Below are 12368 nucleotides of genomic sequence, written 5' to 3'. Positions count from 1 at the left end.
TTTCAAAAGTCCATGTATATGGTAAAGTGTATTTACATATGTAAAATCCAATTTTAAGCGTGTACATACTTTTTAAAATTACCCTGATGTGTAAATCTCTCCCCACCCCCAGAAAGCCTCTCCCTTGGGCATGTAAAAGTATGTGCATACGGTAATTATGAGGATAAATTTAAAACAAGCCCTCGAGCACCCATATGCACACATATGTGGGTGTGAACACGTGCTAGCATTTTGTATCATTCATGCAAGTGCGCATGCATTAAACAAAATACACCTCTTTGTGCATGTGTGTTTCTAATTTAAGCACTTGAATGAGCGATTGCGCATTTTCCTTAGGAAGTGTCGGCTTTTACATGCACAAGTGAGGTCATTTTATAACATGCACGCGTGCAGGAAATGACCAGTTTAACCTATTTTGTCCACCAGTTTGCCATGTTTATCTCTAGATCATCTAGACCCTTCTTTGTTATTCAGTCTGCACTCCCCCCAGATTTTCCAGATCCTTCACCTAGGGCCTCATTTTCTAAAGTATCACAGGCTTGCGATACTTTAGGGAATGAGGGGCGGGGGGCCGAAATGGTGGGGCGGGCCTGCGCTAGCCGGCAGCGATCGCACCGTCGCAGTGTGATCGCTGCCAGTTTCGCACCCAATAGCGCCACCATAGAAGGTGTAGCTTTTGGGCGCGAACTCGGACGCGAAAAGGGCCTTACCTTTTCGTCGTCCGCGGTGTCTTCGCGGAGTCGGCCCCGGTGACGCCCCGACTCCTCCTCTTCCGGGGCCGACTCCGCCCCCATTTTGGTATCGCACGCGATAAGGGACATTTTGCGTGCGAAACATCCCTTATCACGTGCGATCCGTTTAGAAAATAAGGCCCCTAGTCATTAATTGGCGATAAAGAATGCTATTTTGACTTACATTTGATAAATAGCAGAAGTAAATGGGCGCAGGTAACAACCATATGGTGATGCTTGTGCTGGTTATAAAATAGTACGTTATGCTTGTAATTGTTGGCCCTGCCCTGGAATGCCTCTTTTAATCATGCTAATTTATTTGCACTCCAGTACTTGACTGCATATGTGCTATATGCGTGCACATCTGCCAATGTTTGCGCATGCATCTCTTTTAAAATTCACATATCAGTTGCACTATTTTCAAAAGGCCATTTCCATAAGTAAAACACTACTTTATCTGGATTCATCACAGGATTCATTGATTTGCAGGAGTCTGCATAGAATCTGCCTCCTGCAGATCTTGCAAATCAGACAAATCTATTCAAAGTCTGGTGCAGATGGGATGGGGTTTTTTTTTTTTTTTGGGGGGGGGGGGAAATCTGCATCAGATGTATTTTATATTTAAAAGTTTGACAAACTAATTCAACAAACCCATAAACTTCTTACTGGTTTCCCGAGCTTTTCACAAACTTCATACCTCTGTTCAGCACTGGACCAAATGATCCTTTTTTTTTTTTTAATAAAAATAAATAATCATTTTCATCTAGTTAAAAGTTTTGCAATAGGAATCACTGTTGGCAGCTCTGGCAAAATACGCAAGTGAAGGACATTTGGAGGCCAGATTGCAATAAATAAGCTTTGTTTCTCTTATTGGGGAGGTGAGTTCCTGGTGTTTCATCCAGGAAGGAAGAGACATGATTGCTTTAGGCAATGTTCTGCCATGAAAAGCCTTCACTGCTATGTTATAAACATCACTGGATATCAACTTGACCTGAAAAGCAAGGTGAAAAGCAAATATCTGAAGATTAAGAAAGGATTGCAAATCCAGAAAATAAATCAGGCAATATTTTATGATTTCTTTAACCCCCTTGAGCTCACAGTTCAACTATCTGGACTTTCTGACTGGCAAAAGGTAAAGTATGGCAAGAGTTCACAGTTAGCAAGCGGGCTTCCAAAGGGTTATGGTTGCAGTAAGGTATAATAGAGAGGTGGATTATCCTGGTCCACAAACATGTCTCGTTTTCTTGGGTAACCAAGCTATGCAAATGAACCTGGTTGTCAGAGCAAATGCATGTAAATATGTATGATGAATATTCATTGTGGATATCCTAAACATCAGTACCATTGGCAACCCTTGCAATTCTGATATGCAGGATATTTGAACATTCTTACCCCATACATAGAAATAATCATTTTATTAAAAAAAATAAAAAGCAACCACCGCCCACAGTTATTATGGAAATAAAAGAAAGGAAACCCATTTATTTAAGATGCCTGGTGCATACAACTATTATCTATTGTTTGTCGTTTTAAAATTTTATGTTGCAATTCAGCTGACATAAGTTTATTTTGCTGCCTATTGGCACCATAAGTGACATTTCCTAAGACAATTTTGAGATATATCCAGAAGAACGATAGTTTTCTTACTTTTAACCCTTCAATCACAATTCTTTCTCTGAAGTGTATGGGTCTTCCTGGGATGCATGGCTTTCTTAATGAGCTTATAATAAAGTTAGAGAGAAAACTATAACACTGATGACATCATTCACCCACAAATCCAGTGACTCAAGGGGACAAACAAGAATTAGCATAACACAGCATTACAAATGGAAACTAATCATTTTCTTGCATGTTTTATTGTATTGTATCTCTGATGTTAGAAAAAACATCTCTTCTCCTTTCCAGATGTAAACCTTTTCTCCTCCAGATATAGCTCCATTCCTGAGCATGGAGAAGATTACCTTCTACACCCTTGGGCTTTGATCAAAACAGTTTCTTTATACTGAATGGTATTCCAACGGTACTTCGAGAGTGAAAATCTGGCAAATAGTATATTTATTGGAGATGAATCTGTTTCTTCCATTTGCACACACACAAGCCACAAAATCAGGATCCCCTTGTTTCTCTATTGCAAAAGGTCCTACTGTAAAGTTTTATGTATCGTAAGGCATCCATTGGTGCCTGAGCTGCAGGACAACCTCCTCTCCTCTTGGCATTGACTCCTCTTTCCTTTTGGTGTAGTGTGAAGTGGTACGTGAGCACCAGATTACACTAACTAGGGAAGTCAGCATAAAATTTAGGGATGTGCATTCATTTGAAACAAATGTGTTTTTCGGAATGAAAAGCAGATTTTAAATTCACACGAAATGGAACAAACTGAATCAATAGTAGCTCTAAAAAGAAAGACAATTTTTATTTCCATTCATTTTTAGAAATTTGAGTGTGCAGTTCATAGCTGCATGCACATGTACTTGATGCACGCACACTGGAAGTAGTCTGCAAAACTTGTCAAATTGTGCGCACAACTTATGATATACGTGCGCACAATTTGGCATGTTGAACCAAAAAAAATGAACCAAATGAACAAAAAAAACCCAAACCTTTGCCCGCACATCCCAAATTAAACTACTACTTACTGAAGAATCACAGCAGTCTTGTGGGTTTTAGATATCTGTCTGGCAACTCCAAAATAGACCTCATTTGAACTCAGATAGAACTCCTTCCTTCTCTAAAAGAAATCCTGTGACTGACAACTAATGATCCTCTGTGGGGAAATTCTCACTTCTCTTGGTCCACAACATTAGGAACTTAAGAAGAAAATTGGGAAAGGAAATCTTCAGACCTGCTTTTCCCTCCCTGATTCTCCTAAAGAGGGAAAGAGCCTACACGAGGTCTGTAGCTTTCCCCCTGTTGGCTATAGATCCATGCTACTTGTATGCCTACCTGCACATACTGATTGCAAAGAGAAAAAATTGATCTACTCTGACTCTTCTAGAAAATCTAGAGGCCTCTATACTGCTACAGCACAATCTACCTTGCAAACTTCCACAGGGGTGCTCCAACAAATGGACCATACCAACTCCTTACTACCAAAATATGTCTTGTTTAAAAGAGGCCACATTGATTAACTGGAGAATATAAGGAGCCCATACATAAGCATTACATAAAATTTAAAATGTATACCACCTTTTCTGCCCCACCCCAAATCCTTATATAGATTGTTGATGGAGCACAGCCTTGATTCCTTGCAAATTGTATCCAATTATCCAAAGTACTCCCTGTCTTCAATGACACCTCACCTACTAACCTACCTTTGAGTCTTTAAATCTTAAATCTTGCTTCTCCCTAAACACTCTTATTTGTCTTGACTAAATTGTAAACTTCATGATGCAGGTAATATTTCTTATGTATATTTGTACAACTCTGCATATGTCTAGTAGCACTAGTTAAATGCCTAATAATTGTAGTCTGCCTTGTGCAGCAAAGTCTTTCTTTTTTCTTTGTTTTACCATTAGAAATAGAGGTCAGAAAATAGGTTAGTGTTAACACCTCTTTATTGAACTAACTTAATATATTTGTGACAAGCTTTAGAGAAGAATACTTCCTTTACCAGGTCTGCACAAAATACTAGGCATTGTGTTTATGTGATGAAAGCTTTGATTGAATATTTATTATTACCAAGAGAACCCATGCTAGATAGAAATCATCTTTCATGTGCTGTGACACCATATTAGGCATCTGCTTCAGTGACTACTGTAGGTACATACTCCATCCCCCTTCCCACCACCACCGCAAGAAAAATAAATCCACATGCAAAACATATTGGGCAATAAAGCCAAGACCATCAATAACTAACTGCAATCTCTTTCTTTTTAAAAGTGTTTTTACTCATGTTCTTTCTCAGCAGATTTTCTCAGTGTTGAAAGGGAACCCCCCCTGGTCCAAAATCTCAGCAGGCAGAAAATCAAAAGCTTTGATAGTCAGTGAGGTGAAACACTACAGCACATGGCAATACCACGCACCAGTGCAGTCTCTGTGCTGGGAGGACCTCCCTCCAAGAGGAACCTCCAAAGCTTACTTCCAAAAGCCTTCGCCTACTTCACGGCCATTGACTCTATTGGCCCTGCAAGCAGAGGGCCCTGGCTTGCCTTTGTTCATTCTCAGGAATTAAAAAGCAAACATTTCATAGTATTTACTAGTCACGGTCTTCTCATCCATGGCTGGCTGTATCCAGTAAACTATTTATTGCCAATAAATGTTCCATGCTGACATACACAATTTGTAGAAGGGAGCCATGGGAGAAAATCAGAGCCCTATTCCTTCAGCAGACTGTCCAGTTACTCTTTGGGAAAACAAAAGACCTTATGACACCAGAATTTTCAAGTTACAGCTGTTTGGTAAATATGAACTCAGGGTGCAGTCTCAGAGGGAACAGTTTCTAGAAAAAAAATATCCTAGAGGCTCATCTGTCCCAAAAGGGCACTTCAAGAGGTCAAGTTTATATTTTGGGTATAAGCAGGGCAAGCAAAGTACAGAAAACCTGTGAGGTACCTTGGGCCTGATTTACTAAGCTTTTTCCCTGTAGACACAGAGAAAATCCTTAGTAAATTAGACCCCTGTCTGCATAATTTTGAAATAGGATAACATGTCTTGCATCTTAGCCTTCTTCTCCCTCCCCCTACCCCATCCAAGGGCCAACCTTTAGTTTCAAGTGGTAACATTTTCCTGCAGAAAATAGAGCCAGCAGGAGGGGCTAGAAGACACGGGAGAAGGGGCTAAGGGATTGGGCCTTGTCTGGGGGAAGGGAGCAGGATGTGACTTCTACCTTTGTGAAGGGGACTGGATGAGAGAATCGGATTGGGAACACTTCTGCCCTCGGGGAAGGGGATCAAAAAGGGAAACATAGAACATAAGAAATGATGGCAGAAAAGGACCAAACATCCATCCAGTCTGCTCAGCAAGCTTATGGTAGTATCTACCGTGCCATACAAGTCACTTCCATAATTATCATTTTCCCAGACTATCAAAGTCAGGGCCTTTATTGGTTGCTGTTTGAGTCCAATTCCCCATTATCTCTTGCCGTTGAATCAGAGAGCAATGTTGGAGTTGCATAAAAAATATCAGGCTTTATTAGGGATGTGAATCGTGTCCTCGATCGTCTTAACGATCGATTTCGGCTGGGAGGGGGAGGGAATCGTATTGTTGCCGTTTGGGGGGGTAAAATATCGTGAAAAATCGTGAAAAATCGTGAAAAATCAAAAAAACGTAAAATCGCAAAACCGGCACATTAAAACCCCCTAAAACCCACCCCCGACCCTTTAAATTAAATCCCCCACCCTCCCGAACCCCCCCCCAAATGACTTAAATAACCTGCGGGTCCAGCGGCGGTCCGGAACGGCAGCGGTCCGGAACGGGCTCCTGCTACTGAATCTTGTTGTCTTCAGCCGGCGCCATTTTCCAAAATGGCGCCGAAAAATGGCGGCGGCCATAGACGAACACGATTGGATGGCAGGAGGTCCTTCCGGACCCCCGCTGGACTTTTGGCAAGTCTTGTGGGGGTCAGGAGGCCCCCCCCAAGCTGGCCAAAAGTTCCTGGAGGTCCAGCGGGGGTCAGGGAGCGATTTCCCGCCGCGAATCGTTTTCGTACGGAAAATGGCACCGGCAGGAGATCGACTGCAGGAGGTCGTTCAGCGAGGCGCTGGAACCCTCGCTGAACGACCTCCTGCAGTCGAATCGTTTTCGTACGGAAAATGGCACCGGCAGGAGATCGACTGCAGGAGGTCGTTCAGCGAGGCGCTGGAACCCTCGCTGAACGACCTCCTGCAGTCGATCTCCTGCCGGCGCCATTTTCCGTACGAAAACGATTCGCGGCGGGAAATCGCTCCCTGACCCCCGCTGGACCTCCAGGAACTTTTGGCCAGCTTGGGGGGGGGGCCTCCTGACCCCCACAAGACTTGCCAAAAGTCCAGCGGGGGTCCGGAAGGACCTCCTGCCGTCCAATCGTGTTCATCTATGGCCGCCGCCATTTTTCGGCGCCATTTGGAAAATGGCGCCGGCTGAAGACAACAAGATTCAGTAGCAGGAGCCCGTTCCGGACCGCTGCCGTTCCGGACCGCCGCTGGACCCGCAGGTTATTTAAGTCATTGGGGGGGGGGGTTCGGGAGGGTGGGGGATTTAATTTAAAGGGTCGGGGGTGGGTTTTACGGGGTTTTAGTGTGCCGGCTCACGATTCTAACGATTTATAACGATAAATCGTTAGAATCTCTATTGTATTGTGTTCCATAATGGTTTAAGACGATATTAAAATTATCGGACGATAATTTTAATCGTCCTAAAACGATTCACATCCCTAGGCTTTATGGTTAAGGGTAGTAACTGCTGCATCAGCAAGTTATCCCCATGCTTGTTTTCCCAGACTGTACAATTCAATGTGCTTGTTGGTTGCTGTTTGAATCTAATTCCCCTTTTCCTCTTTTCCCCCTGCCGTTGAAGTAGAGAGCAATGATGGAATTGTATTAACAGTATGAAGGCTTATTGATTAAAGGTAGTAACCGCCGCACCAGCAAGTTACCCCCATGCACTCTTTTCTTCTAGCCTTAAGGGATCCACAGTGTTTATCCCATGCTCTTTTGAAATCTTTTACTGTTTTTGTCTTCACCACCTCCTCTGGAAGGGTATTCCAGGCATCCACCACCCTCTCCGTGAAGAAATATTTCCTGACTTGATTCTGAGTCGTCATCCCTGGAGTTTCATTTCATGACCCCTAGTTCTACTGATTTCTTTCCAACGGAAAAGGTTTGTCAATTGTGCATCATTAAAATCTTTCAGGTAACTGAAGGTCTGAATCATATCTCCCCTGCACCTCCTCTCCTCCAGGGTTTACATATTTAGATCCTTCAACCTCTCCTCTTAAGTCATTTGATAGAGACCCCCCACCATTTTGGTCACCCTTCTCTGGACGGTCTTCATCCTGTCTCTAGAACTGAACACAGTACTCCAGGTGAGGCCTCACCAAGGACCTGTACAAGGGGGTTATCACTTCCTTTTTCTTACTGGTTATTCCTCTCTCTATGCAGCCCATCATTCTTCTTGCTTAGGGAGGGATGGATTAGGCTAGAAGGAGATGGCTAATATGTACATCATAAAACATATGCAAAGCATTTGCATTCAAAAAGCTTTAACCACATTGATATGTACCTTAGTGTGCTCACCCACTCTGCAACTCATTTACTTTGTGTATCCAGCACTGAATTGGTTTCACCCTTTTTTGGTACCCAGGCTCCTTGATGTTCCCAAAACATAATTCTCCTTAGAAAATTTCTGCAATCCCTGTTCTTGTATGGACTTCAAATCGATTCTTAAATTTCACACGTTTGGACAAACGGATATTAAATCCTGAAGCAATAAAGTCATCATTTCAAAAACTGTGCCAGAAAATTGCAAACATAACAACATAAGAAATTGCCATGCTGGGTCAGACCAAGGGTCCATCAAGCCCAGCATTCTTTTTCCAACAGAGGCCAAACCAGGCCACAAGAACCTGGCAATTACCTAAACACTAAGAAGATCCCATGCCATTGATACAATTAATAGCAGTGGTATTCCCTAAGTAAATTTGATTAATAGCCGTTAATGGACTTCTCCTCCAAGAACTTAGCCAAACCTTTTTTGAACCCAGCTACACTAGCTGTACTAACCACATCCTCTGGCAACAAATTCCAGAGCTTTATTGTGCATTGAGTGAAAAAGAATTTTCTCTGATTAGTCTTAAATGTGCTACTTGCTAACTTCATGGAATGCTCCCTAGTCCTTCTATTATTCGAAAGTGTAAATAACCGATTCACATCTACTCATTCAAGACCTCTCATGATCTTAAAGACCTCTATCATATCCCCCCTCAGCCGTCTCTTCTCCAAGCTGAACAACCCTAACCTCTTCAGCCTTTCCTCATAGGGGAGCTGTTCCATCCCCTTTATCATTTTGGTTGTCCTTCTCTGTACCTCCTCCATCGCAACTATATCTTTTTTGAGATGCAGTGACCAGAATTGTACACAGTATTCCAGGTGCGGTCTCATCATGGAGCGATACAGAGGCATTACGACATTTTCCGTTTTATTAACCATTCCCTTCCTAATAATTCCTAATGCTTTTTTGACTGCTGCAGCTCACCGAGCCAACAATTTTAAAGTATTATCCACTATGATGCCTAGATCTTTTTCCTGGGTGGTAGCTCCTAATATGAAACCTAATATCGTGTAACTACAGCAAGGGTTATTTTTCCCTATATGCAACACCTTGCACTTGTCCACATTAAATTTCATCTGCCATTTGGATGCCCAATCTTCTAGTCTTGCAAGGTCCTCCTGTAATGTATCACAATCCGCTTGTGATTTAACTACTCTGAATAATTTTGTATCATCCGCAAATTTGATAACCTCACTCATCGTATTCCTTTCCAGATCATTTATATATATATATATATATATATATATATATATATATATATATATATATATATATATTGAAAAGCACCGGTCCAAGTAAAGATCCCTGAGGCACTCCACTGTTTACCCTTTTCCACTGAGAAAATTGACCATTTAATCCTACTCTCTGTTTCCTGTCTTTTAACCAGTTTGTAATCCACGAAAGGACATCGCCTCCTATCCCATGACTCTTTAGTTTTCTTAGAAGCCTCTCATGAGGGACTTTGTCAAAACCCTTCTGAAAATCCAAATACACTACATCTACCGGTTCAACTTTATCCACATGTTTATTAACCCCTTCAAAAAAATGAAGCAGATTTGTTAGTCAAGACTTCCCTTGGGTAAATCCATGTTTACTGTGTTCCATTAAACCATGTCTTTCTATATGCTCTACGATTTTGATCTTGAGAATAGTTTCCACTATTTTTCCTGGCACTGAAGTCAGGCTCACTGGTCTATAGTTACCCAGATTGCCCCTGGAGCCTTTTTTAACTATTGGGGTTACATTGGCCACCCTCCAGTCTTCAGGTACAATGGATGATTTTAATGATAAGTTACAAATTTTAACTAATAGATCAGAAATTTCATTTTTGAGTTCCTTCAGTACCCTAGGATGCATACCATCCGGTCCAGGTGATTTGCTACTCTTTAGTTTGTCAATCTGGCCTACTACATCTTCCAGGTTCACAGTGATTTCATTCAGTTTGTCTGACTCATCACCCCTGAAAACCATCTCCGGAACTGATATCTCCCCAACATCCTCATTAGTAAACATGGAAGCAAAGAATTCATTTAGTCTTTCTGCAATGGCCTTATCTTCCCTAAGAGCCTCTTTAACCCCTCTGTCATCTAATGGTCCAACTGACTCCCTCACAGGTTTCATGCTTCAGATATATTTAAAAAAGTTTTTATTATGAGTTTTTGCCTCTATGGCCAACTTCAATTCAAATTCTCTCTTCGCCTGTCTTATCAATGTTTTACACTTAACTTGACAATGCTTATGTTTTATCCTATTTTCTTCAGATGGATCCTTCTTCCAATTTTTGAAGGATGTTTTTTCATCTAAAATAGCCTCTTTCACCTCACCTTTTAACCATGATGGTAATCGTTTTACCTTCCTTCCACCTTTCTTAATGTGTGGAATACATATGGACTGCTCCTCTAGGATTATATTTTTAAAGAATGTCCATGCCTGTTGAACACTTTTAACCTTTGCAGCTGCACCTTTCAGTTTTTTTTCTATTTTCCTCATTTTATCAAAGTTTCCCTTTCGAAAGTTTAGTGTTAGAGCTGCAGATTCACTTATTATCCCCCTTCCAGTTATTACTTTAAATTTGATCATGTTGTGATCACTGTTGCCAAGTGGCTCCACCACCATTACCTCTCTCACCAAATCCTGTGTTCCACTAAGAATTAAATCTAAAATAGCTCCCTCTCTTGTTGGTTCCTGAACCAATTGCTCCATGAAGCAGTCATTTATTACATCCAGGAACTTTATGTCTCTAGCAAGTCCTGATGTTACATTTACTCAGTCAATATTGGAGTAATTGAAATCTCCCATTATTATTGCACTGCCAAATTGGTTAGCTTCCCTGATTTCTCTAAGCATTTCATCATCTGTCTGACCATTTTGTCCTGGTGGACGGTAATATACTCTTATCATTATACTCTTACCCAACACACATGGGATTTCTACCCATATAGATTCTACTGAGCATTTAGTCTCTTGTATGATCTTTATCCTGTTGGACTTTATACCCTCCCGGACATAGTGCCACACCCCCACCAAGTTGATCCTCCCTATCATTGCGATATAATTTGTACCCTGATATAGCACTGTCCCATTGGTTATCCTCCTTCCACCAAGTCTCTGTGATGCCAATCATGTCAATCTCATCATTTGCTGCTAAACACTCTAACTCTCCCATCTTATTTCTTAGACTTCTGGCATTGGCATACAGACATTTCAAAGTGTGTTTTTTGTTTGTATTAACAACCTGCTTTTCAGTTGTTAGGGATAATTCGGAAATCTTTAGCTCAGGTGATTTTTTACATATAGGCACATGGACTATGTTTGCTTTTAATGGAACCTCTCTGTTGGGATGCTCTAACTCTCCTGTTTCATTAGTATCTTTCAAGGATACATTTCTCTGAACCATGTACTGCTGAGTGACTGTCAGCTTTCCCCCTTGTTCTAGTTTAAAAGCTGCTCTATCTCCTTTTTGAAAGTTAGTGCCAGCAGCTTGGTTCCACTCTGGTTAAGGTGGAGCCCATCCTTTCGGAAAAGTCTCCCCTTGCTCCAAAAGTTTCCACAGTTCCTTACAAAGCTGAATTCCTCTTCCCTGCACCATCGTCTCATCCACGCATTGAAACTTTGGAGCTCTGCCTGCCTCTGGGGACCTGCACGTGGAACAGGAAGCATTTCAGAGAATGCCACCCTAGAGGTTCTGGATTTCAGCTTCCTACCTAAAATCCTAAATTTGGCTTCCAGAACCTCTCTCCCACATTTTCCTATGTCGTTGGTGCCCACATGTACCACGACAGCCGGCTCCTCCCCAGCACTGTCTATAATCCTATCTAGGTGACGCTGAGGTCTGCCACCTTCGCACCAGGCAGGCAAGTTACCAGGCGGTCCTCACGTCCACCAGCCACCCTGCTATCTACATTTCTAATAATCGAATCACCAACTATGATGGCGGGCCTAACTCTTCCCTCCTGGGCAGTAGCCCTGGGAGACTTTTCCTCAGTGCGAGAGGACAATACATCACCTGGAGAGCAGGTCCTTGCTACAGGATCACTTCCTGCTACACCCCCTTTTTTGCTGTACTTTTGCCAAAAATTTATATTGGATTGTTTTTACATCTTTCCAGTGAATTGCCATTTCCAAAGTACCTGTTGATTCAAAAATATATTTTTTATTTGTTTAGGTGTACATCCTGTGAGCTACATACAGGTATGCCCATTGTTCCTTTGATCTTAAATGAGTAAGAAAAGATTCAGAAAAGATTCCTTCTTGTTGTTTCTAGATAAGCATAAAATATTGATTAGAGTTCACAAGCATGGCAAAGGGGAGCCTTGGGTCAGCTGGCTGCATTTTGGATTGTCAGAGTGCAGAACCAGGATCGTGTGTTCCTAAAAGTAATAACCACACGGA

Source organism: Rhinatrema bivittatum, chromosome 4 (assembly GCF_901001135.1).
Source record: "Rhinatrema bivittatum chromosome 4, aRhiBiv1.1, whole genome shotgun sequence".
In the NCBI taxonomy this organism is placed as follows: Eukaryota; Metazoa; Chordata; class Amphibia; order Gymnophiona; family Rhinatrematidae; genus Rhinatrema; species Rhinatrema bivittatum.
Note: the sequence above shows the minus strand (reverse complement) of the source record.